The sequence below is a fragment of the Pseudophryne corroboree genome, chromosome 4 (assembly GCF_028390025.1).
Source record: "Pseudophryne corroboree isolate aPseCor3 chromosome 4, aPseCor3.hap2, whole genome shotgun sequence".
NCBI lineage: Eukaryota > Metazoa > Chordata > Amphibia > Anura > Myobatrachidae > Pseudophryne > Pseudophryne corroboree.
In genome coordinates, this window is record NC_086447.1 from 16,987,602 (window position 1) to 17,014,832 (window position 27,231).

The following is a 27,231-nucleotide window of genomic DNA, read 5'->3' on the forward strand; positions in this document are numbered from 1 at the left end:
GTGGACACTTTTCAGAGAGCAAATGTGTTAGCATAAAAATAAAGCCATAAAATGGAGAGCTGATTAATCACTCAATTGGATTTCTCTGCCTGCATAATTTTTTTTCTCTGCAACCCCATGCTAAATTGTGCTTCCTGTTTTTTATAAAATGACTTAATCAAATCTGACTCTGATTGCATCAGAGAAGGCCAGGTACCCTACACTATAAGAGGTGGTTTGAAATTTTGACTTGTCTACTTAAAGATCAGCAAAATTTGATCACAAGGTCAATTACGTCCCCGGGTGATATCGAACCACCAGCCTTTCGGTTAACAGCCGAATGCGCTAACCGATTGCACCACAGATACAACTTGCAAAATCATGTACTAACAAAGGCTAAAAAGCATTCATCTAGAAAGTTTCCTAGAAAAAGTTTAAAAAGGCAATAATCTGGAGAGTTTTGTAAGATTTTTCTTCCATTGACCAACGAAGAAACACATTGGTACTTTCACATGATGAGTAAGTACTTCAGGATCTCTGACACTTACATGAGCAGCAGAGTGGCGCAGCGGAAGCGTGCTGAGCCCATAACCCTGAGGTCGGTGGATCGAAACCATCCTCTGCTATGTGCACTTATTTTTTTGTTAATTAAATTCTTCCAAAACTGGAATTGATATTTTGACTCTTTTATTTTTACTTAAAGTACAATAACTTTTAACATTTTAATTTGTTTTAATAGTATATTGACAGCATTGTTTTCTTTCAGAAATCCACTTAATTTTCTTTACCCTATTACTGAAATGGTAATTGACAAAAACAAGCTACATTGTCACCAGAAGAGCAATGCAAAATGTACAATTGATATTTCAAAATCATCTTTCCATCTTGAATTTCAATGATGCATTGGGGCAACGATTTTGTGAGAAACATCTTCACCCTTAAAGAAAGATTTTCTTAACTTCTTACCTGTGTGCTGATTAGATATCACCTGGTTTTCACATTAAACAGATTCCCACTTGAGAAAGCAGCAAGTATGCAGTGAGGTTTATGTTTCCTGGTGTCAACCTGTATTATTTCAGTGGACATTGTAATGAGGATGCATCTTGCTGCCTTTCCAATGAAGCAAGTTTTAATCAGTAATAGGTGAAAAAACATTCCTACAAAGGTGTTAATCAGAGACTTGGCTTTGTGGACACTTTTCAGAGAGCAAATGTGTTAGCATAAAAATAAAGCCATAAAATGGAGAGCTGATTAATCACTCAATTGGATTTCTCTGCCTGCATAATTTTTTTTCTCTGCAACCCCATGCTAAATTGTGCTTCCTGTTTTTTATAAAATGACTTAATCAAATCTGACTGCATCAGAGAAGGCCAGGTACCCTACACTATAAGAGGTGGTTTGAAATTTTGACTTGTCTACTTAAAGATCACCAAAACTTGATAACAAGGTCAATTACGTCCCCGGGTGGGATTGAACCACCAACCTTTCGGTTAACAGCCGAATGCGCTAACCGATTGCGCCACAGAGACAGCTTGCAAAAGCATGTACTGACAAAGGCTAAAAAGCATTCATCTAGAAAGTTTCCTAGAAAAAGGTTAAAAAGGCAATAATCTGGAGAGTTTTGCAAGATTTTTCTTCCATTGACCAACGAAGAAACACATTGGTACTTTCACATGATGAGTGAGTACTTCAGGATCTCTGACACTTACATGAGCAGCAGAGTGGCGCAGCGGAAGCGTGCTAGGCCCATAACCCAGAGGTCAGTGGATCGAAACCATCCTCTGCTATGTGCACTTATTTTTTTGTTAATTAAATTCTTCCAAAACTGGAATTGATATTTTGACTCTTTTATTTTTACTTAAAGTACAATAACTTTTAACATTTTAATTTGTTTTAATAGTATATTGACAGCATTGTTTTCTTTCCGAAATCCACTTAATTTTCTTTACCCTATTACTGAAATGGTAATTGACAAAAACAAGCTACATTGTCACCAGAAGAGCAATGCAAAATGTACAATTGATATTTCAAAATCATCTTTCCATCTTGAATTTCAATGATGCATTGGGGCAACGATTTTGTGAGAAACATCTTCACCCTTAAAGAAAGATTTTCTTAACTTCTTACCTGTGTGCTGATTAGATATCACCTGGTTTTCACATTAAACAGATTCCCACTTGAGAAAGCAGCAAGTATGCAGTGAGGTTTATGTTTCCAGGTGTCAACCTGTATTATTTCAGTGGACATTGTAATGAGGATGCATCTTGCTGCCTTTCCAATGAAGCAAGTTTTAATCAGTAATAGGTGAAAAAACATTCCTACAAAGGTGTTAATCAGAGACTTGGCTTTGTGGACACTTTTCAGAGAGCAAATGTGTTAGCATAAAAATAAAGCCATAAAATGGAGAGCTGATTAATCACTCAATTGGATTTCTCTGCCTGCATAATTTTTTTTCTCTGCAACCCCATGCTAAATTGTGCTTCCTGTTTTTTATAAAATGACTTAATCAAATCTGACTCTGATTGCATCAGAGAAGGCCAGGTACCCTACACTATAAGAGGTGGTTTGAAATTTTGACTTGTCTACTTAAAGATCAGCAAAATTTGATCACAAGGCCAATTACGTCCCCGGGTGATATCGAACCACCAGCCTTTCGGTTAACAGCCGAATGCGCTAACCGATTGCACCAATGATACAACTTGCAAAATCATGTACTAACAAAGGCTAAAAAGCATTCATCTAGAAAGTTTCCTAGAAAAAGTTTAAAAAGGCAATAATCTGGAGAGTTTTGCAAGATTTTTCTTCCATTGACCAACGAAGAAACACATTGGTACTTTCACATGATGAGTAAGTACTTCAGGATCTCTGACACTTACATGAGCAGCAGAGTGGCGCAGCGGAAGCGTGCTGAGCCCATAACCCAGAGGTCGGTGGATCGAAACCATCCTCTGCTATGTGCACTTATTTTTTTGTTAATTAAATTCTTCCAAAACTGGAATTGATATTTTGACTCTTTTATTTTTACTTAAAGTACAATAACTTTTAACATTTTAATTTGTTTTAATAGTATATTGACAGCATTGTTTTCTTTCAGAAATCCACTTAATTTTCTTTACCCTATTACTGAAATGGTAATTGACAAAAACAAGCTACATTGTCACCAGAAGAGCAATGCAAAATGTACAATTGATATTTCAAAATCATCTTTCCATCTTGAATTTCTATGATGCATTGGGGCAACGATTTTGTGAGAAACATCTTCACCCTTAAAGAAAGATTTTCTTAACTTCTTACCTGTGTGCTGATTAGATATCACCTGGTTTTCACATTAAACAGATTCCCAATTGAGAAAGCAGCAAGGATGCAGTGAGGTTTATGTTTCCTGGTGTCAACCTGTATTATTTCAGTGGACATTGTAATGAGGATGCATCTTGCTGCCTTTCCAATGAAGCAAGTTTTAATCAGTAATAGGTGAAAAAACATTCCTACAAAGGTGTTAATCAGAGACTTGGCTTTGTGGACACTTTTCAGAGAGCAAATGTGTTAGCATAAAAATAAAGCCATAAAATGGAGAGCTGATTAATCACTCAATTGGATTTCTCTGCCTGCATAATTTTTTTTCTCTGCAACCCCATGCTAAATTGTGCTTCCTGTTTTTTATAAAATGACTTAATCAAATCTGACTCTGATTGCATCAGAGAAGGCCAGGTACCCTACACTATAAGAGGTGGTTTGAAATTTTGACTTGTCTACTTAAAGATCACCAAAATTTGATCACAAGGTCAATTACGTCCCCGGGTGGGATTGAACCACCAACCTTTTGGTTAACAGCCGAATGCGCTAACCGATTGCGCCACAGAGACAGCTTGCAAAAGCATGTACTGACAAAGGCTAAAAAGCATTCATCTAGAAAGTTTCCTAGAAAAAGGTTAAAAAGGCAATAATCTGGAGAGTTTTGCAAGATTTTTCTTCCATTGACCAACGAAGAAACACATTGGTACTTTCACATGATGAGTGAGTACTTCAGGATCTCTGACACTTACATGAGCAGCAGAGTGGCGCAGCGGAAGCGTGCTGGGCCCATAACCCAGAGGTCGGTGGATCGAAACCATCCTCTGCTATGTGCACTTATTTTTTTGTTAATTAAATTCATCCAAAACTGGAATTGATATTTTGACTCTTTTATTTTTACTTAAAGTACAATAACTTTTAACATTTTAATTTGTTTTAATAGTATATTGACAGCATTGTATTCTTTCAGAAATCCACTTAATTTTCTGTACCCTATTACTGAAATGGTAATTGACAAAAACAAGCTACATTGTCACCAGAAGAGCAATGCAAAATGTACAATTGATATTTCAAAATCATCTTTCCATCTTGAATTTCAATGATGCATTGGGGCAACGATTTTGTGAGAAACATCTTCACCCTTAAAGAAAGATTTTCTTAACTTCTTACCTGTGTGCTGATTAGATATCACCTGGTTTTCACATTAAACAGATTCCCACTTGAGAAAGCAGCAAGGATGCAGTGAGGTTTATGTTTCCTGGTGTCAACCTGTATTATTTCAGTGGACTTTGTAATGAGGATGCATCTTGCTGCCTTTCCAATGAAGCAAGTTTTAATCAGTAATAGGTGAAAAACCATTCCTACAAAGGTGTTAATCAGAGACTTGGCTTTGTGGACACTTTTCAGAGAGCAAATGTGTTAGCATAAAAATAAAGCCATAAAATGGAGAGCTGATTAATCACTCAATTGGATTTCTCTGCCTGCATAATTTTTTTTCTCTGCAACCCCATGCTAAATTGTGCTTCCTGTTTTTTATAAAATGACTTAATCAAATCTGACTCTGATTGCATCAGAGAAGGCCAGGTACCCTACACTATAAGAGGTGGTTTGAAATTTTGACTTGTCTACTTAAAGATCACCAAAATTTGATCACAAGGTCAATTATGTCCCCGGGTGGGATTGAACCACCAACCTTTCGGTTAACAGCCAAATGCGCTAACTGGTTGCGCCACAGAGACAGCTTGCAAAAGCATGTACTGGCAAAGGCTAAAAAGCATTCATCTAGAAAGTTTCCTAGAAAAAGGTTAAAAAGGCAATAATCTGGAGAGTTTTGCAAGATTTTTCTTCCATTGACCAACGAAGAAACACATTGGTACTTTCACATGATGAGTGAGTACTTCAGGATCTCTGACACTTACATGAGCAGCAGAGTGGCGCAGCGGAAGCGTGCTAGGCCCATAACCCAGAGGTCAGTGGATCGAAACCATCCTCTGCTATGTGCTCTTATTTTTTTGTTAATTAAATTCTTCCAAAACTGGAATTGATATTTTGACTCTTTTATTTTTACTTAAAGTACAATAACTTTTAACATTTTAATTTGTTTTAATAGTATATTGACAGCATTGTTTTCTTTCAGAAATCCACTTAATTTTCTTTACCCTATTACTGAAATGGTAATTGACAAAAACAAGCTACATTGTCACCAGAAGAGCAATGCAAAATGTACAATTGATATTTCAAAATCATCTTTCCATCTTGAATTTCAATGATGCATTGGGGCAACGATTTTGTGAGAAACATCTTCACCCTTAAAGAAAGATTTTCTTAACTTCTTACCTGTGTGCTGATTAGATATCACCTGGTTTTCACATTAAACAGATTCCCACTTGAGAAAGCAGCAAGTATGCAGTGAGGTTTATGTTTCCTGGTGTCAACCTGTATTATTTCAGTGGACATTGTAATGAGGATGCATCTTGCTGCCTTTTCAATGAAGCAAGTTTTAATCAGTAATAGGTGAAAAAACATTCCTACAAAGGTGTTAATCAGAGACTTGGCTTTGTGGACACTTTTCAGAGAGCAAATGTGTTAGCATAAAAATAAAGCCATAAAATGGAGAGCTGATTAATCACTCAATTGGATTTCTCTGCCTGCATAATTTTTTTTCTCTGCAACCCCATGCTAAATTGTGCTTCCTGTTTTTTATAAAATGACTTAATCAAATCTGACTCTGATTGCATCAGAGAAGGCCAGGTACCCTACACTATAAGAGGTGGTTTGAAATTTTGACTTGTCTACTTAAAGATCAGCAAAATTTGATCACAAGGTCAATTACGTCCCCGGGTGATATCGAACCACCAGCCTTTCGGTTAACAGCCGAATGCGCTAACCGATTGCACCACAGATACAACTTGCAAAATCATGTACTAACAAAGGCTAAAAAGCATTCATCTAGAAAGTTTCCTAGAAAAAGTTTAAAAAGGCAATAATCTGGAGAGTTTTGTAAGATTTTTCTTCCATTGACCAACGAAGAAACACATTGGTACTTTCACATGATGAGTAAGTACTTCAGGATCTCTGACACTTACATGAGCAGCAGAGTGGCGCAGCGGAAGCGTGCTGAGCCCATAACCCTGAGGTCGGTGGATCGAAACCATCCTCTGCTATGTGCACTTATTTTTTTGTTAATTAAATTCTTCCAAAACTGGAATTGATATTTTGACTCTTTTATTTTTACTTAAAGTACAATAACTTTTAACATTTTAATTTGTTTTAATAGTATATTGACAGCATTGTTTTCTTTCAGAAATCCACTTAATTTTCTTTACCCTATTACTGAAATGGTAATTGACAAAAACAAGCTACATTGTCACCAGAAGAGCAATGCAAAATGTACAATTGATATTTCAAAATCATCTTTCCATCTTGAATTTCAATGATGCATTGGGGCAACGATTTTGTGAGAAACATCTTCACCCTTAAAGAAAGATTTTCTTAACTTCTTACCTGTGTGCTGATTAGATATCACCTGGTTTTCACATTAAACAGATTCCCACTTGAGAAAGCAGCAAGTATGCAGTGAGGTTTATGTTTCCTGGTGTCAACCTGTATTATTTCAGTGGACATTGTAATGAGGATGCATCTTGCTGCCTTTCCAATGAAGCAAGTTTTAATCAGTAATAGGTGAAAAAACATTCCTACAAAGGTGTTAATCAGAGACTTGGCTTTGTGGACACTTTTCAGAGAGCAAATGTGTTAGCATAAAAATAAAGCCATAAAATGGAGAGCTGATTAATCACTCAATTGGATTTCTCTGCCTGCATAATTTTTTTTCTCTGCAACCCCATGCTAAATTGTGCTTCCTGTTTTTTATAAAATGACTTAATCAAATCTGACTCTGATTGCATCAGAGAAGGCCAGGTACCCAACACTATAAGAGGTGGTTTGAAATTTTGACTTGTCTACTTAAAGATCAGCAAAATTTGATCACAAGGTCAATTACGTCCCCGGGTGATATCGAACCACCAGCCTTTCGGTTAACAGCCGAATGCGCTAACCGATTGCACCACAGATACAACTTGCAAAATCATGTACTAACAAAGGCTAAAAAGCATTCATCTAGAAAGTTTCCTAGAAAAAGTTTAAAAAGGCAATAATCTGGAGAGTTTTGCAAGATTTTTCTTCCATTGACCAACGAAGAAACACATTGGTACTTTCACATGATGAGTAAGTACTTCAGGATCTCTGACACTTACATGAGCAGCAGAGTGGCGCAGCGGAAGCGTGCTGAGCCCATAACCCAGAGGTCGGTGGATCAAAACCATCCTCTGCTATGTGCACTTATTTTTTTGTTAATTAAATTCTTCCAAAACTGGAATTGATATTTTGACTCTTTTATTTTTACTTAAAGTACAATAACTTTTAACATTTTAATTTGTTTTAATAGTATATTGACAGCATTGGTTTCTTTCAGAAATCCACTTAATTTTCTTTACCCTATTACTGAAATGGTAATTGACAAAAACAAGCTACATTGTCACCAGAAGAGCAATGCAAAATGTACAATTGATATTTCAAAATCATCTTTCCATCTTGAATTTCAATGATGCATTGGGGCAACGATTTTGTGAGAAACATCTTCACCCTTAAAGAAAGATTTTCTTAACTTCTTAACTGTGTGCTGATTAGATATCACCTGGTTTTCACATTAAACAGATTCCCACTTGAGAAAGCAGCAAGGATGCAGTGAGGTTTATGTTTCCTGGTGTCAACCTGTATTATTTCAGTTGACATTGTAATGAGGATGCATCTTGCTGCCTTTCCAATGAAGCAAGTTTTAATCAGTAATAGGTGAAAAAACATTCCTACAAAGGTGTTAATCAGAGACTTGGCTTTGTGGACACTTTTCAGAGAGCAAATGTGTTAGCATAAAAATAAAGCCATAAAATGGAGAGCTGATTAATCACTCAATTGGATTTCTCTGCCTGCATAATTTTTTTTCTCTGCAACCCCATGCTAAATTGTGCTTCCTGTTTTTTATAAAATGACTTAATCAAATCTGACTGCATCAGAGAAGGCCAGGTACCCTACACTATAAGAGGTGGTTTGAAATTTTGACTTGTCTACTTAAAGATCACCAAAACTTGATAACAAGGTCAATTACGTCCCCGGGTGGGATTGAACCACCAACCTTTCGGTTAACAGCCGAATGCGCTAACCGATTGCGCCACAGAGACAGCTTGCAAAAGCATGTACTGACAAAGGCTAAAAAGCATTCATCTAGAAAGTTTCCTAGAAAAAGGTTAAAAAGGCAATAATCTGGAGAGTTTTGCAAGATTTTTCTTCCATTGACCAACGAAGAAACACATTGGTACTTTCACATGATGAGTGAGTACTTCAGGATCTCTGACACTTACATGAGCAGCAGAGTGGCGCAGCGGAAGCGTGCTAGGCCCATAACCCAGAGGTCGGTGGATCGAAACCATCCTCTGCTATGTGCACTTATTTTTTTGTTAATTAAATTCTTCCAAAACTGGAATTGATATTTTGACTCTTTTATTTTTACTTAAAGTACAATAACTTTTAACATTTTAATTTGTTTTAATAGTATATTGACAGCATTGTTTTCTTTCAGAAATCCACTTAATTTTCTTTACCCTATTACTGAAATGGTAATTGACAAAAACAAGCTACATTGTCACCAGAAGAGCAATGCAAAATGTACAATTGATATTTCAAAATCATCTTTCCATCTTGAATTTCTATGATGCATTGGGGCAACGATTTTGTGAGAAACATCTTCACCCTTAAAGAAAGATTTTCTTAACTTCTTACCTGTGTGCTGATTAGATATCACCTGGTTTTCACATTAAACAGATTCCCAATTGAGAAAGCAGCAAGGATGCAGTGAGGTTTATGTTTCCTGGTGTCAACCTGTATTATTTCAGTGGACATTGTAATGAGGATGCATCTTGCTGCCTTTCCAATGAAGCAAGTTTTAATCAGTAATAGGTGAAAAAACATTCCTACAAAGGTGTTAATCAGAGACTTGGCTTTGTGGACACTTTTCAGAGAGCAAATGTGTTAGCATAAAAATAAAGCCATAAAATGGAGAGCTGATTAATCACTCAATTGGATTTCTCTGCCTGCATAATTTTTTTTCTCTGCAACCCCATGCTAAATTGTGCTTCCTGTTTTTTATAAAATGACTTAATCAAATCTGACTCTGATTGCATCAGAGAAGGCCAGGTACCCTACACTATAAGAGGTGGTTTGAAATTTTGACTTGTCTACTTAAAGATCACCAAAATTTGATCACAAGGTCAATTACGTCCCCGGGTGGGATTGAACCACCAACCTTTTGGTTAACAGCCGAATGCGCTAACCGATTGCGCCACAGAGACAGCTTGCAAAAGCATGTACTGACAAAGGCTAAAAAGCATTCATCTAGAAAGTTTCCTAGAAAAAGGTTAAAAAGGCAATAATCTGGAGAGTTTTGCAAGATTTTTCTTCCATTGACCAACGAAGAAACACATTGGTACTTTCACATGATGAGTGAGTACTTCAGGATCTCTGACACTTACATGAGCAGCAGAGTGGCGCAGCGGAAGCGTGCTGGGCCCATAACCCAGAGGTCGGTGGATCGAAACCATCCTCTGCTATGTGCACTTATTTTTTTGTTAATTAAATTCATCCAAAACTGGAATTGATATTTTGACTCTTTTATTTTTACTTAAAGTACAATAACTTTTAACATTTTAATTTGTTTTAATAGTATATTGACAGCATTGTATTCTTTCAGAAATCCACTTAATTTTCTGTACCCTATTACTGAAATGGTAATTGACAAAAACAAGCTACATTGTCACCAGAAGAGCAATGCAAAATGTACAATTGATATTTCAAAATCATCTTTCCATCTTGAATTTCAATGATGCATTGGGGCAACGATTTTGTGAGAAACATCTTCACCCTTAAAGAAAGATTTTCTTAACTTCTTACCTGTGTGCTGATTAGATATCACCTGGTTTTCACATTAAACAGATTCCCACTTGAGAAAGCAGCAAGGATGCAGTGAGGTTTATGTTTCCTGGTGTCAACCTGTATTATTTCAGTGGACATCGTAATGAGGATGCATCTTGCTGCCTTTCCAATGAAGCAAGTTTTAATCAGTAATAGGTGAAAAACCATTCCTACAAAGGCGTTAATCAGAGACTTGGCTTTATGGACACTTTTCAGAGAGCAAATGTGTTAGCATAAAAATAAAGCCATAAAATGGAGAGCTGATTAATCACTCAATTGGATTTCTCTGCCTGCATAATTTTTTTTCTCTGCAACCCCATGCTAAATTGTGCTTCCTGTTTTTTATAGAATGACTTAATCAAATCTGACTCTGATTGCATCAGAGAAGGCCAGGTACCCTACACTATAAGAGGTGGTTTGAAATTTTGACTTGTCTACTTAAAGATCACCAAAATTTGATCACAAGGTCAATTACGTCCCCGGGTGGGATTGAACCACCAACCTTTCGGTTAACAGCCGAATGCGCTCACTGATTGCGCCACAGAGACAGCTCGCAAAAGCATGTATTGACAAAGGCTAAAAAGCATTCATCTAGAAAGTTTCCTAGAAAAAGGTTAAAAAGGCAATAATCTGGAGAGTTTTGCAAGATTTTTCTTCCATTGACCAACGAAGAAACACATTGGTACTTTCACATGATGAGTGAGTACTTCAGGATCTCTGACACTTACATGAGCAGCAGAGTGGCGCAGCAGAAGCTTGCTGGGCCCATAACCCAGAGGTCGGTGGATCGAAACCATCCTCTGCTATGTGCACTTATTTTTTTGTTAATTAAATTCTTCCAAAACTGGAATTGATATTTTGACTCTTTTATTTTTACTTAAAGTACAATAACTTTTAACATTTTAATTTGTTTTAATAGTATATTGACAGCATTGTTTTCTTTCAGAAATCCACTTAATTTTCTTTACCCTATTACTGAACTGGTAATTGACAAAAACAAGCTACATTGTCACCAGAAGAGCAATGCAAAATGTACAATTGATATTTCAAAATCATCTTTCCATCTTGAATTTCAATGATGCATTGGGGCAACGATTTTGTGAGAAACATCTTCACCCTTAAAGAAAGATTTTCTTAACTTCTTACCTGTGTGCTGATTAGATATCACCTGGTTTTCACATTAAACAGATTCCCACTTGAGAAAGCAGCAAGGATGCAGTGAGGTTTATGTTTCCTGGTGTCAACCTGTATTATTTCAGTGGACATTGTAATGAGGATGCATCTTGCTGCCTTTCCAATGAAGCAAGTTTTAATCAGTAATAGGTGAAAAAACATTCCTACAAAGGTGTTAATCAGAGACTTGGCTTTGTGCACACTTTTCAGAGAGCAAATGTGTTAGCATAAAAATAAAGCCATAAAATGGAGAGCTGATTAATCACTCAATTGGATTTCTCTGCCTGCATAATTTTTTTTCTCTGCAACCCCATGCTAAATTGTGCTTCCTGTTTTTTATAAAATGACTTAATCAAATCTGACTCTGATTGCATCAGAGAAGGCCAGGTACCCTACACTATAAGAGGTGGTTTGAAATTTTGACTTGTCTACTTAAAGATCAGCAAAATTTGATCACAAGGTCAATTACGTCCCCGGCTGATATCGAACCACCAGCCTTTCGGTTAACAGCCGAATTCGCTAACCGATTGCACCACAGATACAACTTGCAAAATCATGTACTAACAAAGGCTAAAAAGCATTCATCTAGAAAGTTTCCTAGAAAAAGGTTAAAAAGGCAATAATCTGGAGAGTTTTGCAAGATTTTTCTTCCATTGACCAACGAAGAAACACATTGGTACTTTCACATGATGAGTAAGTACTTCAGGATCTCTGGCACTTACATGAGCAGCAGAGTGGCGCAGCGGAAGCGTGCTGGGCCCATAACCCAGAGGTCGGTGGATCGAAACCATCCTCTGCTATGTGCACTTATTTTTTTGTTAATTAAATTCTTCCAAAACTGGAATTGATATTTTGACTCTTTTATTTTTACTTAAAGTACAATAACTTTTAACATTTTAATTTGTTTTAATAGTATATTGACAGCATTGTTTTCTTTCAGAAATCCACTTAATTTTCTTTACCCTATTACTGAAATGGTAATTGACAAAAACAAGCTACATTGTCACCAGAAGAGCAATGCAAAATGTACAATTGATATTTCAAAATCATCTTTCCATCTTGAATTTCAATGATGCATTGGGGCAACGATTTTGTGAGAAACATCTTCACCCTTAAAGAAAGATTTTCTTAACTTCTTACCTGTGTGCTGATTAGATATCACCTGGTTTTCACATTAAACAGATTCCCACTTGAGAAAGCAGCAAGGATGCAGTGAGGTTTATGTTTCCTGGTGTCAACCTGTATTATTTCAGTGGACATTGTAATGAGGATGCATGTTGCTGCCTTTCCAATGAAGCAAGTTTTAATCAGTAATAGGTGAAAAACCATTCCTACAAAGGTGTTAATCAGAGACTTGGCTTTGTGGACACTTTTCAGAGAGCAAATGTGTTAGCATAAAAATAAAGCCATAAAATGGAGAGCTGATTAATCACTCAATTGGATTTCTCTGCCTGCATAATTTTTTTTCTCTGCAACCCCATGCTAAATTGTGCTTCCTGTTTTTTATAAAATGACTTAATCAAATCTGACTCTGATTGCATCAGAGAAGGCCAGGTACCCTACACTATAAGAGGTGGTTTGAAATTTTGACTTGTCTACTTAAAGATCACCAAAATTTGATCACAAGGTCAATTATGTCCCCGGGTGGGATTGAACCACCAACCTTTCGGTTAACAGCCGAATGCGCTAACTGGTTGCGCCACAGAGACAGCTTGCAAAAGCATGTACTGGCAAAGGCTAAAAAGCATTCATCTAGAAAGTTTCCTAGAAAAAGGTTAAAAAGGCAATAATCTGGAGAGTTTTGCAAGATTTTTCTTCCATTGACCAACGAAGAAACACATTGGTACTTTCACATGATGAGTGAGTACTTCAGGATCTCTGACACTTACATGAGCAGCAGAGTGGCGCAGCGGAAGCGTGCTAGGCCCATAACCCAGAGGTCAGTGGATCGAAACCATCCTCTGCTATGTGCACTTATTTTTTTGTTAATTAAATTCTTCCAAAACTGGAATTGATATTTTGACTCTTTTATTTTTACTTAAAGTACAATAACTTTTAACATTTTAATTTGTTTTAATAGTATATTGACAGCATTGTTTTCTTTCAGAAATCCACTTAATTTTCTTTACCCTATTACTGAAATGGTAATTGACAAAAACAAGCTACATTGTCACCAGAAGAGCAATGCAAAATGTACAATTGATATTTCAAAATCATCTTTCCATCTTGAATTTCAATGATGCATTGGGGCAACGATTTTGTGAGAAACATCTTCACCCTTAAAGAAAGATTTTCTTAACTTCTTACCTGTGTGCTGATTAGATATCACCTGGTTTTCACATTAAACAGATTCCCACTTGAGAAAGCAGCAAGTATGCAGTGAGGTTTATGTTTCCTGGTGTCAACCTGTATTATTTCAGTGGACATTGTAATGAGGATGCATCTTGCTGCCTTTCCAATGAAGCAAGTTTTAATCAGTAATAGGTGAAAAACCATTCCTACAAAGGTGTTAATCAGAGACTTGGCTTTGTGGACACTTTTCAGAGAGCAAATGTGTTAGCATAAAAATAAAGCCATAAAATGGAGAGCTGATTAATCACTCAATTGGATTTCTCTGCCTGCATAATTTTTTTTCTCTGCAACCCCATGCTAAATTGTGCTTCCTGTTTTTTATAAAATGACTTAATCAAATCTGACTCTGATTGCATCAGAGAAGGCCAGGTACCCTACACTATAAGAGGTGGTTTGAAATTTTGACTTGTCTACTTAAAGATCACCAAAATTTGATCACAAGGTCAATTACGTCCCCGGGTGGGATTGAACCACCAACCTTTTGGTTAACAGCCGAATGCGCTAACCAATTGCGCCACAGAGACAGCTTGCAAAAGCATGTACTGACAAAGGCTAAAAAGAATTCATCTAGAAAGTTTCCTAGAAAAAGGTTAAAAAGGCAATAATCTGGAGAGTTTTGCAAGATTTTTCTTCCATTGACCAACGAAGAAACACATTGGTACTTTCACATGATGAGTGAGTACTTCAGGATCTCTGACACTTACATGAGCAGCAGAGTGGCGCAGCGGAAGCGTGCTGGGCCCATAACCCAGAGGTCGGTGGATCGAAACCATCCTCTGCTATGTGCACTTATTTTTTTGTTAATTAAATTCTTCCAAAACTGGAATTGATATTTTGACTCTTTTATTTTTACTTAAAGTACAATAACTTTTAACATTTTAATTTGTTTTAATAGTATATTGACAGCATTGTATTCTTTCAGAAATCCACTTAATTTTCTGTACCCTATTACTGAAATGGTAATTGACAAAAACAAGCTACATTGTCACCAGAAGAGCAATGCAAAATGTACAATTGATATTTCAAAATCATCTTTCCATCTTGAATTTCAATGATGCATTGGGGCAACGATTTTGTGAGAAACATCTTCACCCTTAAAGAAAGATTTTCTTAACTTCTTACCTGTGTGCTGATTAGATATCACCTGGTTTTCACATTAAACAGATTCCCACTTGAGAAAGCAGCAAGGATGCAGTGAGGTTTATGTTTCCTGGTGTCAACCTGTATTATTTCAGTGGACATCGTAATGAGGATGCATCTTGCTGCCTTTCCAATGAAGCAAGTTTTAATCAGTAATAGGTGAAAAACCATTCCTACAAAGGCGTTAATCAGAGACTTGGCTTTATGGACACTTTTCAGAGAGCAAATGTGTTAGCATAAAAATAAAGCCATAAAATGGAGAGCTGATTAATCACTCAATTGGATTTCTCTGCCTGCATAATTTTTTTTCTCTGCAACCCCATGCTAAATTGTGCTTCCTGTTTTTTATAGAATGACTTAATCAAATCTGACTCTGATTGCATCAGAGAAGGCCAGGTACCCTACACTATAAGAGGTGGTTTGAAATTTTGACTTGTCTACTTAAAGATCACCAAAATTTGATCACAAGGTCAATTACGTCCCCGGGTGGGATTGAACCACCAACCTTTCGGTTAACAGCCGAATGCGCTCACTGATTGCGCCACAGAGACAGCTCGCAAAAGCATGTATTGACAAAGGCTAAAAGGCATTCATCTAGAAAGTTTCCTAGAAAAAGGTTAAAAAGGCAATAATCTGGAGAGTTTTGCAAGATTTTTCTTCCATTGACCAACGAAGAAACACATTGGTACTTTCACATGATGAGTGAGTACTTCAGGATCTCTGACACTTACATGAGCAGCAGAGTGGCGCAGCGGAAGCTTGCTGGGCCCATAACCCAGAGGTCGGTGGATCGAAACCATCCTCTGCTATGTGCACTTATTTTTTTGTTAATTAAATTCTTCCAAAACTGGAATTGATATTTTGACTCTTTTATTTTTACTTAAAGTACAATAACTTTTAACATTTTAATTTGTTTTAATAGTATATTGACAGCATTGTTTTCTTTCAGAAATCCACTTAATTTTCTTTACCCTATTACTGAAATGGTAATTGACAAAAACAAGCTACATTGTCACCAGAAGAGCAATGCAAAATGTACAATTGATATTTCAAAATCATCTTTCCATCTTGAATTTCAATGATGCATTGGGGCAACGATTTTGTGAGAAACATCTTCACCCTTAAAGAAAGATTTTCTTAACTTCTTACCTGTGTGCTGATTAGATATCACCTGGTTTTCACATTAAACAGATTCCCACTTGAGAAAGCAGCAAGGATGCAGTGAGGTTTATGTTTCCTGGTGTCAACCTGTATTATTTCAGTGGACATTGTAATGAGGATGCATCTTGCTGCCTTTCCAATGAAGCAAGTTTTAATCAGTAATAGGTGAAAAACCATTCCTACAAAGGTGTTAATCAGAGACTTGGCTTTGTGCACACTTTTCAGAGAGCAAATGTGTTAGCATAAAAATAAAGCCATAAAATGGAGAGCTGATTAATCACTCAATTGGATTTCTCTGCCTGCATAATTTTTTTTCTCTGCAACCCCATGCTAAATTGTGCTTCCTGTTTTTTATAAAATGACTTAATCAAATCTGACTCTGATTGCATCAGAGAAGGCCAGGTACCCTACACTATAAGAGGTGGTTTGAAATTTTGACTTGTCTACTTAAAGATCACCAAAATTTGATCACAAGGTCAATTATGTCCCCGGGTGGGATTGAACCACCAACCTTTCGGTTAACAGCCGAATGCGCTAACTGGTTGCGCCACAGAGACAGCTTGCAAAAGCATGTACTGGCAAAGGCTAAAAAGCATTCATCTAGAAAGTTTCCTAGAAAAAGGTTAAAAAGGCAATAATCTGGAGAGTTTTGCAAGATTTTTCTTCCATTGACCAACGAAGAAACACATTGGTACTTTCACATGATGAGTGAGTACTTCAGGATCTCTGACACTTACATGAGCAGCAGAGTGGCGCAGCGGAAGCGTGCTAGGCCCATAACCCAGAGGTCAGTGGATCGAAACCATCCTCTGCTATGTGCACTTATTTTTTTGTTAATTAAATTCTTCCAAAACTGGAATTGATATTTTGACTCTTTTATTTTTACTTAAAGTACAATAACTTTTAACATTTTAATTTGTTTTAATAGTATATTGACAGCATTGTTTTCTTTCAGAAATCCACTTAATTTTCTTTACCCTATTACTGAAATGGTAATTGACAAAAACAAGCTACATTGTCACCAGAAGAGCAATGCAAAATGTACAATTGATATTTCAAAATCATCTTTCCATCTTGAATTTCAATGATGCATTGGGGCAACGATTTTGTGAGAAACATCTTCACCCTTAAAGAAAGATTTTCTTAACTTCTTACCTGTGTGCTGATTAGATATCACCTGGTTTTCACATTAAACAGATTCCCACTTGAGAAAGCAGCAAGTATGCAGTGAGGTTTATGTTTCCTGGTGTCAACCTGTATTATTTCAGTGGACATTGTAATGAGGATGCATCTTGCTGCCTTTCCAATGAAGCAAGTTTTAATCAGTAATAGGTGAAAAAACATTCCTACAAAGGTGTTAATCAGAGACTTGGCTTTGTGGACACTTTTCAGAGAGCAAATGTGTTAGCATAAAAATAAAGCCATAAAATGGAGAGCTGATTAATCACTCAATTGGATTTCTCTGCCTGCATAATTTTTTTTCTCTGCAACCCCATGCTAAATTGTGCTTCCTGTTTTTTATAAAATGACTTAATCAAATCTGACTCTGATTGCATCAGAGAAGGCCAGGTACCCTACACTATAAGAGGTGGTTTGAAATTTTGACTTGTCTACTTAAAGATCAGCAAAATTTGATCACAAGGCCAATTACGTCCCCGGGTGATATCGAACCACCAGCCTTTCGGTTAACAGCCGAATGCGCTAACCGATTGCACCAATGATACAACTTGCAAAATCATGTACTAACAAAGGCTAAAAAGCATTCATCTAGAAAGTTTCCTAGAAAAAGTTTAAAAAGGCAATAATCTGGAGAGTTTTGCAAGATTTTTCTTCCATTGACCAACGAAGAAACACATTGGTACTTTCACATGATGAGTAAGTACTTCAGGATCTCTGACACTTACATGAGCAGCAGAGTGGCGCAGCGGAAGCGTGCTGAGCCCATAACCCAGAGGTCGGTGCATCGAAACCATCCTCTGCTATGTGCACTTATTTTTTTGTTAATTAAATTCTTCCAAAACTGGAATTGATATTTTGACTCTTTTATTTTTACTTAAAGTACAATAACTTTTAACATTTTAATTTGTTTTAATAGTATATTGACAGCATTGTTTTCTTTCAGAAATCCACTTAATTTTCTTTACCCTATTACTGAAATGGTAATTGACAAAAACAAGCTACATTGTCACCAGAAGAGCAATGCAAAATGTACAATTGATATTTCAAAATCATCTTTCCATCTTGAATTTCTATGATGCATTGGGGCAACGATTTTGTGAGAAACATCTTCACCCTTAAAGAAAGATTTTCTTAACTTCTTACCTGTGTGCTGATTAGATATCACCTGGTTTTCACATTAAACAGATTCCCAATTGAGAAAGCAGCAAGGATGCAGTGAGGTTTATGTTTCCTGGTGTCAACCTGTATTATTTCAGTGGACATTGTAATGAGGATGCATCTTGCTGACTTTCCAATGAAGCAAGTTTTAATCAGTAATAGGTGAAAAAACATTCCTACAAAGGTGTTAATCAGAGACTTGGCTTTGTGGACACTTTTCAGAGAGCAAATGTGTTAGCATAAAAATAAAGCCATAAAATGGAGAGCTGATTAATCACTCAATTGGATTTCTCTGCCTGCATAATTTTTTTTCTCTGCAACCCCATGCTAAATTGTGCTTCCTGTTTTTTATAAAATGACTTAATCAAATCTGACTCTGATTGCATCAGAGAAGGCCAGGTACCCTACACTATAAGAGGTGGTTTGAAATTTTGACTTGTCTACTTAAAGATCACCAAAATTTGATCACAAGGTCAATTACGTCCCCGGGTGGGATTGAACCACCAACCTTTTGGTTAACAGCCGAATGCGCTAACCGATTGCGCCACAGAGACAGCTTGCAAAAGCATGTACTGACAAAGGCTAAAAAGCATTCATCTAGAAAGTTTCCTAGAAAAAGGTTAAAAAGGCAATAATCTGGAGAGTTTTGCAAGATTTTTCTTCCATTGACCAACGAAGAAACACATTGGTACTTTCACATGATGAGTGAGTACTTCAGGATCTCTGACACTTACATGAGCAGCAGAGTGGCGCAGCGGAAGCGTGCTGGGCCCATAACCCAGAGGTCAGTGGATCGAAACCATCCTCTGCTATGTGCACTTATTTTTTTGTTAATTAAATTCTTCCAAAACTGGAATTGATATTTTGACTCTTTTATTTTTACTTAAAGTACAATAACTTTTAACATTTTAATTTGTTTTAATAGTATATTGACAGCATTGTATTCTTTCAGAAATCCACTTAATTTTCTGTACCCTATTACTGAAATGGTAATTGACAAAAACAAGCTACATTGTCACCAGAAGAGCAATGCAAAATGTACAATTGATATTTCAAAATCATCTTTCCATCTTGAATTTCAATGATGCATTGGGGCAACGATTTTGTGAGAAACATCTTCACCCTTAAAGAAAGATTTTCTTAACTTCTTACCTGTGTGCTGATTAGATATCACCTGGTTTTCACATTAAACAGATTCCCACTTGAGAAAGCAGCAAGGATGCAGTGAGGTTTATGTTTCCTGGTGTCAACCTGTATTATTTCAGTGGACATCGTAATGAGGATGCATCTTGCTGCCTTTCCAATGAAGCAAGTTTTAATCAGTAATAGGTGAAAAACCATTCCTACAAAGGCGTTAATCAGAGACTTGGCTTTATGGACACTTTTCAGAGAGCAAATGTGTTAGCATAAAAATAAAGCCATAAAATGGAGAGCTGATTAATCACTCAATTGGATTTCTCTGCCTGCATAATTTTTTTTCTCTGCAACCCCATGCTAAATTGTGCTTCCTGTTTTTTATAGAATGACTTAATCAAATCTGACTCTGATTGCATCAGAGAAGGCCAGGTACCCTACACTATAAGAGGTGGTTTGAAATTTTGACTTGTCTACTTAAAGATCACCAAAATTTGATCACAAGGTCAATTACGTCCCCGGGTGGGATTGAACCACCAACCTTTCGGTTAACAGCCGAATGCGCTCACTGATTGCGCCACAGAGACAGCTCGCAAAAGCATGTATTGACAAAGGCTAAAAAGCATTCATCTAGAAAGTTTCCTAGAAAAAGGTTAAAAAGGCAATAATCTGGAGAGTTTTGCAAGATTTTTCTTCCATTGACCAACGAAGAAACACATTGGTACTTTCACATGATGAGTGAGTACTTCAGGATCTCTGACACTTACATGAGCAGCAGAGTGGCGCAGCAGAAGCTTGCTGGGCCCATAACCCAGAGGTCGGTGGATCGAAACCATCCTCTGCTATGTGCACTTATTTTTTTGTTAATTAAATTCTTCCAAAACTGGAATTGATATTTTGACTCTTTTATTTTTACTTAAAGTACAATAACTTTTAACATTTTAATTTGTTTTAATAGTATATTGACAGCATTGTTTTCTTTCAGAAATCCACTTAATTTTCTTTACCCTATTACTGAACTGGTAATTGACAAAAACAAGCTACATTGTCACCAGAAGAGCAATGCAAAATGTACAATTGATATTTCAAAATCATCTTTCCATCTTGAATTTCAATGATGCATTGGGGCAACGATTTTGTGAGAAACATCTTCACCCTTAAAGAAAGATTTTCTTAACTTCTTACCTGTGTGCTGATTAGATATCACCTGGTTTTCACATTAAACAGATTCCCACTTGAGAAAGCAGCAAGGATGCAGTGAGGTTTATGTTTCCTGGTGTCAACCTGTATTATTTCAGTGGACATTGTAATGAGGATGCATCTTGCTGCCTTTCCAATGAAGCAAGTTTTAATCAGTAATAGGTGAAAAAACATTCCTACAAAGGTGTTAATCAGAGACTTGGCTTTGTGCACACTTTTCAGAGAGCAAATGTGTTAGCATAAAAATAAAGCCATAAAATGGAGAGCTGATTAATCACTCAATTGGATTTCTCTGCCTGCATAATTTTTTTTCTCTGCAACCCCATGCTAAATTGTGCTTCCTGTTTTTTTATAAAATGACTTAATCAAATCTGACTCTGATTGCATCAGAGAAGGCCAGGTACCCTACACTATAAGAGGTGGTTTGAAATTTTGACTTGTCTACTTAAAGATCAGCAAAATTTGATCACAAGGTCAATTACGTCCCCGGCTGATATCGAACCACCAGCCTTTCGGTTAACAGCCGAATTCGCTAACCGATTGCACCACAGATACAACTTGCAAAATCATGTACTAACAAAGGCTAAAAAGCATTCATCTAGAAAGTTTCCTAGAAAAAGGTTAAAAAGGCAATAATCTGGAGAGTTTTGCAAGATTTTTCTTCCATTGACCAACGAAGAAACACATTGGTACTTTCACATGATGAGTAAGTACTTCAGGATCTCTGGCACTTACATGAGCAGCAGAGTGGCGCAGCGGAAGCGTGCTGGGCCCATAACCCAGAGGTCGGTGGATCGAAACCATCCTCTGCTATGTGCACTTATTTTTTTGTTAATTAAATTCTTCCAAAACTGGAATTGATATTTTGACTCTTTTATTTTTACTTAAAGTACAATAACTTTTAACATTTTAATTTGTTTTAATAGTATATTGACAGCATTGTTTTCTTTCAGAAATCCACTTAATTTTCTTTACCCTATTACTGAAATGGTAATTGACAAAAACAAGCTACATTGTCACCAGAAGAGCAATGCAAAATGTACAATTGATATTTCAAAATCATCTTTCCATCTTGAATTTCAATGATGCATTGGGGCAACGATTTTGTGAGAAACATCTTCACCCTTAAAGAAAGATTTTCTTAACTTCTTACCTGTGTGCTGATTAGATATCACCTGGTTTTCACATTAAACAGATTCCCACTTGAGAAAGCAGCAAGGATGCAGTGAGGTTTATGTTTCCTGGTGTCAACCTGTATTATTTCAGTGGACATTGTAATGAGGATGCATGTTGCTGCCTTTCCAATGAAGCAAGTTTTAATCAGTAATAGGTGAAAAACCATTCCTACAAAGGTGTTAATCAGAGACTTGGCTTTGTGGACACTTTTCAGAGAGCAAATGTGTTAGCATAAAAATAAAGCCATAAAATGGAGAGCTGATTAATCACTCAATTGGATTTCTCTGCCTGCATAATTTTTTTTCTCTGCAACCCCATGCTAAATTGTGCTTCCTGTTTTTTATAAAATGACTTAATCAAATCTGACTCTGATTGCATCAGAGAAGGCCAGGTACCCTACACTATAAGAGGTGGTTTGAAATTTTGACTTGTCTACTTAAAGATCACCAAAATTTGATCACAAGGTCAATTATGTCCCCGGGTGGGATTGAACCACCAACCTTTCGGTTAACAGCCGAATGCGCTAACTGGTTGCGCCACAGAGACAGCTTGCAAAAGCATGTACTGGCAAAGGCTAAAAAGCATTCATCTAGAAAGTTTCCTAGAAAAAGGTTAAAAAGGCAATAATCTGGAGAGTTTTGCAAGATTTTTCTTCCATTGACCAACGAAGAAACACATTGGTACTTTCACATGATGAGTGAGTACTTCAGGATCTCTGACACTTACATGAGCAGCAGAGTGGCGCAGCGGAAGCGTGCTAGGCCCATAACCCAGAGGTCAGTGGATCGAAACCATTCTCTGCTATGTGCACTTATTTTTTTGTTAATTAATTTCTTCCAAAACTGGAATTGATATTTTGACTCTTTTATTTTTACTTAAAGTACAATAACTTTTAACATTTTAATTTGTTTTAATAGTATATTGACAGCATTGTTTTCTTTCAGAAATCCACTTAATTTTCTTTACCCTATTACTGAAATGGTAATTGACAAAAACAAGCTACATTGTCACCAGAAGAGCAATGCAAAATGTACAATTGATATTTCAAAATCATCTTTCCATCTTGAATTTCAATGATGCATTGGGGCAACGATTTTGTGAGAAACATCTTCACCCTTAAAGAAAGATTTTCTTAACTTCTTACCTGTGTGCTGATTAGATATCACCTGGTTTTCACATTAAACAGATTCCCACTTGAGAAAGCAGCAAGTATGCAGTGAGGTTTATGTTTCCTGGTGTCAACCTGTATTATTTCAGTGGACATTGTAATGAGGATGCATCTTGCTGCCTTTCCAATGAAGCAAGTTTTAATCAGTAATAGGTGAAAAACCATTCCTACAAAGGTGTTAATCAGAGACTTGGCTTTGTGGACACTTTTCAGAGAGCAAATGAGTTAGCATAAAAATAAAGCCATAAAATGGAGAGCTGATTAATCACTCAATTGGATTTCTCTGCCTGCATAATTTTTTTTCTCTGCAACCCCATGCTAAATTGTGCTTCCTGTTTTTTATAAAATGACTTAATCAAATCTGACTCTGATTGCATCAGAGAAGGCCAGGTACCCTACACTATAAGAGGTGGTTTGAAATTTTGACTTGTCTACTTAAAGATCACCAAAATTTGATCACAAGGTCAATTACGTCCCCGGGTGGGATTGAACCACCAACCTTTTGGTTAACAGCCGAATGCGCTAACCAATTGCGCCACAGAGACAGCTTGCAAAAGCATGTACTGACAAAGGCTAAAAAGAATTCATCTAGAAAGTTTCCTAGAAAAAGGTTAAAAAGGCAATAATCTGGAGAGTTTTGCAAGATTTTTCTTCCATTGACCAACGAAGAAACACATTGGTACTTTCACATGATGAGTGAGTACTTCAGGATCTCTGACACTTACATGAGCAGCAGAGTGGCGCAGCGGAAGCGTGCTGGGCCCATAACCCAGAGGTCGGTGGATCGAAACCATCCTCTGCTATGTGCACTTATTTTTTTGTTAATTAAATTCTTCCAAAACTGGAATTGATATTTTGACTCTTTTATTTTTACTTAAAGTACAATAACTTTTAACATTTTAATTTGTTTTAATAGTATATTGACAGCATTGTATTCTTTCAGAAATCCACTTAATTTTCTGTACCCTATTACTGAAATGGTAATTGACAAAAACAAGCTACATTGTCACCAGAAGAGCAATGCAAAATGTACAATTGATATTTCAAAATCATCTTTCCATCTTGAATTTCAATGATGCATTGGGGCAACGATTTTGTGAGAAACATCTTCACCCTTAAAGAAAGATTTTCTTAACTTCTTACCTGTGTGCTGATTAGATATCACCTGGTTTTCACATTAAACAGATTCCCACTTGAGAAAGCAGCAAGGATGCAGTGAGGTTTATGTTTCCTGGTGTCAACCTGTATTATTTCAGTGGACATCGTAATGAGGATGCATCTTGCTGCCTTTCCAATGAAGCAAGTTTTAATCAGTAATAGGTGAAAAACCATTCCTACAAAGGCGTTAATCAGAGACTTGGCTTTATGGACACTTTTCAGAGAGCAAATGTGTTAGCATAAAAATAAAGCCATAAAATGGAGAGCTGATTAATCACTCAATTGGATTTCTCTGCCTGCATAATTTTTTTTCTCTGCAACCCCATGCTAAATTGTGCTTCCTGTTTTTTATAGAATGACTTAATCAAATCTGACTCTGATTGCATCAGAGAAGGCCAGGTACCCTACACTATAAGAGGTGGTTTGAAATTTTGACTTGTCTACTTAAAGATCACCAAAATTTGATCACAAGGTCAATTACGTCCCTGGGTGGGATTGAACCACCAACCTTTCGGTTAACAGCCGAATGCGCTCACTGATTGCGCCACAGAGACAGCTCGCAAAAGCATGTATTGACAAAGGCTAAAAGGCATTCATCTAGAAAGTTTCCTAGAAAAAGGTTAAAAAGGCAATAATCTGGAGAGTTTTGCAAGATTTTTCTTCCATTGACCAACGAAGAAACACATTGGTACTTTCACATGATGAGTGAGTACTTCAGGATCTCTGACACTTACATGAGCAGCAGAGTGGCGCAGCGGAAGCTTGCTGGGCCCATAACCCAGAGGTCGGTGGATCGAAACCATCCTCTGCTATGTGCACTTATTTTTTTGTTAATTAAATTCTTCCAAAACTGGAATTGATATTTTGACTCTTTTATTTTTACTTAAAGTACAATAACTTTTAACATTTTAATTTGTTTTAATAGTATATTGACAGCATTGTTTTCTTTCAGAAATCCACTTAATTTTCTTTACCCTATTACTGAAATGGTAATTGACAAAAACAAGCTACATTGTCACCAGAAGAGCAATGCAAAATGTACAATTGATATTTCAAAATCATCTTTCCATCTTGAATTTCAATGATGCATTGGGGCAACGATTTTGTGAGAAACATCTTCACCCTTAAAGAAAGATTTTCTTAACTTCTTACCTGTGTGCTGATTAGATATCACCTGGTTTTCACATTAAACAGATTCCCACTTGAGAAAGCAGCAAGGATGCAGTGAGGTTTATGTTTCCTGGTGTCAACCTGTATTATTTCAGTGGACATTGTAATGAGGATGCATCTTGCTGCCTTTCCAATGAAGCAAGTTTTAATCAGTAATAGGTGAAAAACCATTCCTACAAATGTGTTAATCAGAGACTTGGCTTTGTGCACACTTTTCAGAGAGCAAATGTGTTAGCATAAAAATAAAGCCATAAAATGGAGAGCTGATTAATCACTCAATTGGATTTCTCTGCCTGCATAATTTTTTTTCTCTGCAACCCCATGCTAAATTGTGCTTCCTGTTTTTTATAAAATGACTTAATCAAATCTGACTCTGATTGCATCAGAGAAGGCCAGGTACCCTACACTATAAGAGGTGGTTTGAAATTTTGACTTGTCTACTTAAAGATCAGCAAAATTTGATCACAAGGCCAATTACGTCCCCGGGTGATATCGAACCACCAGCCTTTCGGTTAACAGCCGAATGCGCTAACCGATTGCACCAATGATACAACTTGCAAAATCATGTACTAACAAAGGCTAAAAAGCATTCATCTAGAAAGTTTCCTAGAAAAAGGTTAAAAAGGCAATAATCTGGAGAGTTTTGCAAGATTTTTCTTCCATTGACCAACGAAGAAACACATTGGTACTTTCACATGATGAGTGAGTACTTCAGGATCTCTGACACTTACATGAGCAGCAGAGTGGCGCAGCGGAAGCGTGCTGGGCCCATAACCCAGAGGTCAGTGGATCGAAACCATCCTCTGCTATGTGCACTTATTTTTTTGTTAATTAAATTCTTCCAAAACTGGAATTGATATTTTGACTCTTTTATTTTTACTTAAAGTACAATAACTTTTAACATTTTAATTTGTTTTAATAGTATATTGACAGCATTGTATTCTTTCAGAAATCCACTTAATTTTCTGTACCCTATTACTGAAATGGTAATTGACAAAAACAAGCTACATTGTCACCAGAAGAGCAATGCAAAATGTACAATTGATATTTCAAAATCATCTTTCCATCTTGAATTTCAATGATGCATTGGGGCAACGATTTTGTGAGAAACATCTTCACCCTTAAAGAAAGATTTTCTTAACTTCTTACCTGTGTGCTGATTAGATATCACCTGGTTTTCACATTAAACAGATTCCCACTTGAGAAAGCAGCAAGGATGCAGTGAGGTTTATGTTTCCTGGTGTCAACCTGTATTATTTCAGTGGACATCGTAATGAGGATGCATCTTGCTGCCTTTCCAATGAAGCAAGTTTTAATCAGTAATAGGTGAAAAACCATTCCTACAAAGGCGTTAATCAGAGACTTGGCTTTATGGACACTTTTCAGAGAGCAAATGTGTTAGCATAAAAATAAAGCCATAAAATGGAGAGCTGATTAATCACTCAATTGGATTTCTCTGCCTGCATAATTTTTTTTCTCTGCAACCCCATGCTAAATTGTGCTTCCTGTTTTTTATAGAATGACTTAATCAAATCTGACTCTGATTGCATCAGAGAAGGCCAGGTACCCTACACTATAAGAGGTGGTTTGAAATTTTGACTTGTCTACTTAAAGATCACCAAAATTTGATCACAAGGTCAATTACGTCCCCGGGTGGGATTGAACCACCAACCTTTCGGTTAACAGCCGAATGCGCTCACTGATTGCGCCACAGAGACAGCTCGCAAAAGCATGTATTGACAAAGGCTAAAAAGCATTCATCTAGAAAGTTT

At 36.7% G+C, this 27,231-nt stretch overlaps 12 non-coding genes across 12 annotated transcripts; all 12 read right to left on the reverse strand.

The window, feature by feature from the left end:
- Positions 1–1,434: 1,434 nt before the first annotated feature.
- On the reverse strand, positions 1,435–1,508 carry TRNAN-GUU (transfer RNA asparagine (anticodon GUU)). The gene has a single exon. It is a non-coding gene; the product is annotated as a tRNA-Asn (tRNA).
- A 2,260-nt stretch (positions 1,509–3,768) lies between these two features.
- On the reverse strand, positions 3,769–3,842 carry TRNAN-GUU (transfer RNA asparagine (anticodon GUU)). Its single transcript has one exon. It is a non-coding gene; the product is annotated as a tRNA-Asn (tRNA).
- A 4,588-nt stretch (positions 3,843–8,430) lies between these two features.
- TRNAN-GUU (transfer RNA asparagine (anticodon GUU)) lies at positions 8,431–8,504 on the reverse strand. Its single transcript has one exon. It is a non-coding gene; the product is annotated as a tRNA-Asn (tRNA).
- A 1,093-nt stretch (positions 8,505–9,597) lies between these two features.
- On the reverse strand, positions 9,598–9,671 carry TRNAN-GUU (transfer RNA asparagine (anticodon GUU)). The gene has a single exon. It is a non-coding gene; the product is annotated as a tRNA-Asn (tRNA).
- A 1,093-nt stretch (positions 9,672–10,764) lies between these two features.
- Positions 10,765–10,838, reverse strand: TRNAN-GUU (transfer RNA asparagine (anticodon GUU)). Its single transcript has one exon. It is a non-coding gene; the product is annotated as a tRNA-Asn (tRNA).
- A 3,427-nt stretch (positions 10,839–14,265) lies between these two features.
- TRNAN-GUU (transfer RNA asparagine (anticodon GUU)) lies at positions 14,266–14,339 on the reverse strand. The gene has a single exon. It is a non-coding gene; the product is annotated as a tRNA-Asn (tRNA).
- A 1,093-nt stretch (positions 14,340–15,432) lies between these two features.
- On the reverse strand, positions 15,433–15,506 carry TRNAN-GUU (transfer RNA asparagine (anticodon GUU)). Its single transcript has one exon. It is a non-coding gene; the product is annotated as a tRNA-Asn (tRNA).
- Positions 15,507–18,933: 3,427 nt separating this feature from the next.
- Positions 18,934–19,007, reverse strand: TRNAN-GUU (transfer RNA asparagine (anticodon GUU)). Its single transcript has one exon. It is a non-coding gene; the product is annotated as a tRNA-Asn (tRNA).
- A 1,093-nt stretch (positions 19,008–20,100) lies between these two features.
- TRNAN-GUU (transfer RNA asparagine (anticodon GUU)) lies at positions 20,101–20,174 on the reverse strand. The gene has a single exon. It is a non-coding gene; the product is annotated as a tRNA-Asn (tRNA).
- Positions 20,175–23,602: 3,428 nt separating this feature from the next.
- Positions 23,603–23,676, reverse strand: TRNAN-GUU (transfer RNA asparagine (anticodon GUU)). The gene has a single exon. It is a non-coding gene; the product is annotated as a tRNA-Asn (tRNA).
- Positions 23,677–24,769: 1,093 nt separating this feature from the next.
- On the reverse strand, positions 24,770–24,843 carry TRNAN-GUU (transfer RNA asparagine (anticodon GUU)). The gene has a single exon. It is a non-coding gene; the product is annotated as a tRNA-Asn (tRNA).
- Positions 24,844–27,103: 2,260 nt separating this feature from the next.
- Positions 27,104–27,177, reverse strand: TRNAN-GUU (transfer RNA asparagine (anticodon GUU)). Its single transcript has one exon. It is a non-coding gene; the product is annotated as a tRNA-Asn (tRNA).
- Positions 27,178–27,231: the final 54 nt, after the last annotated feature.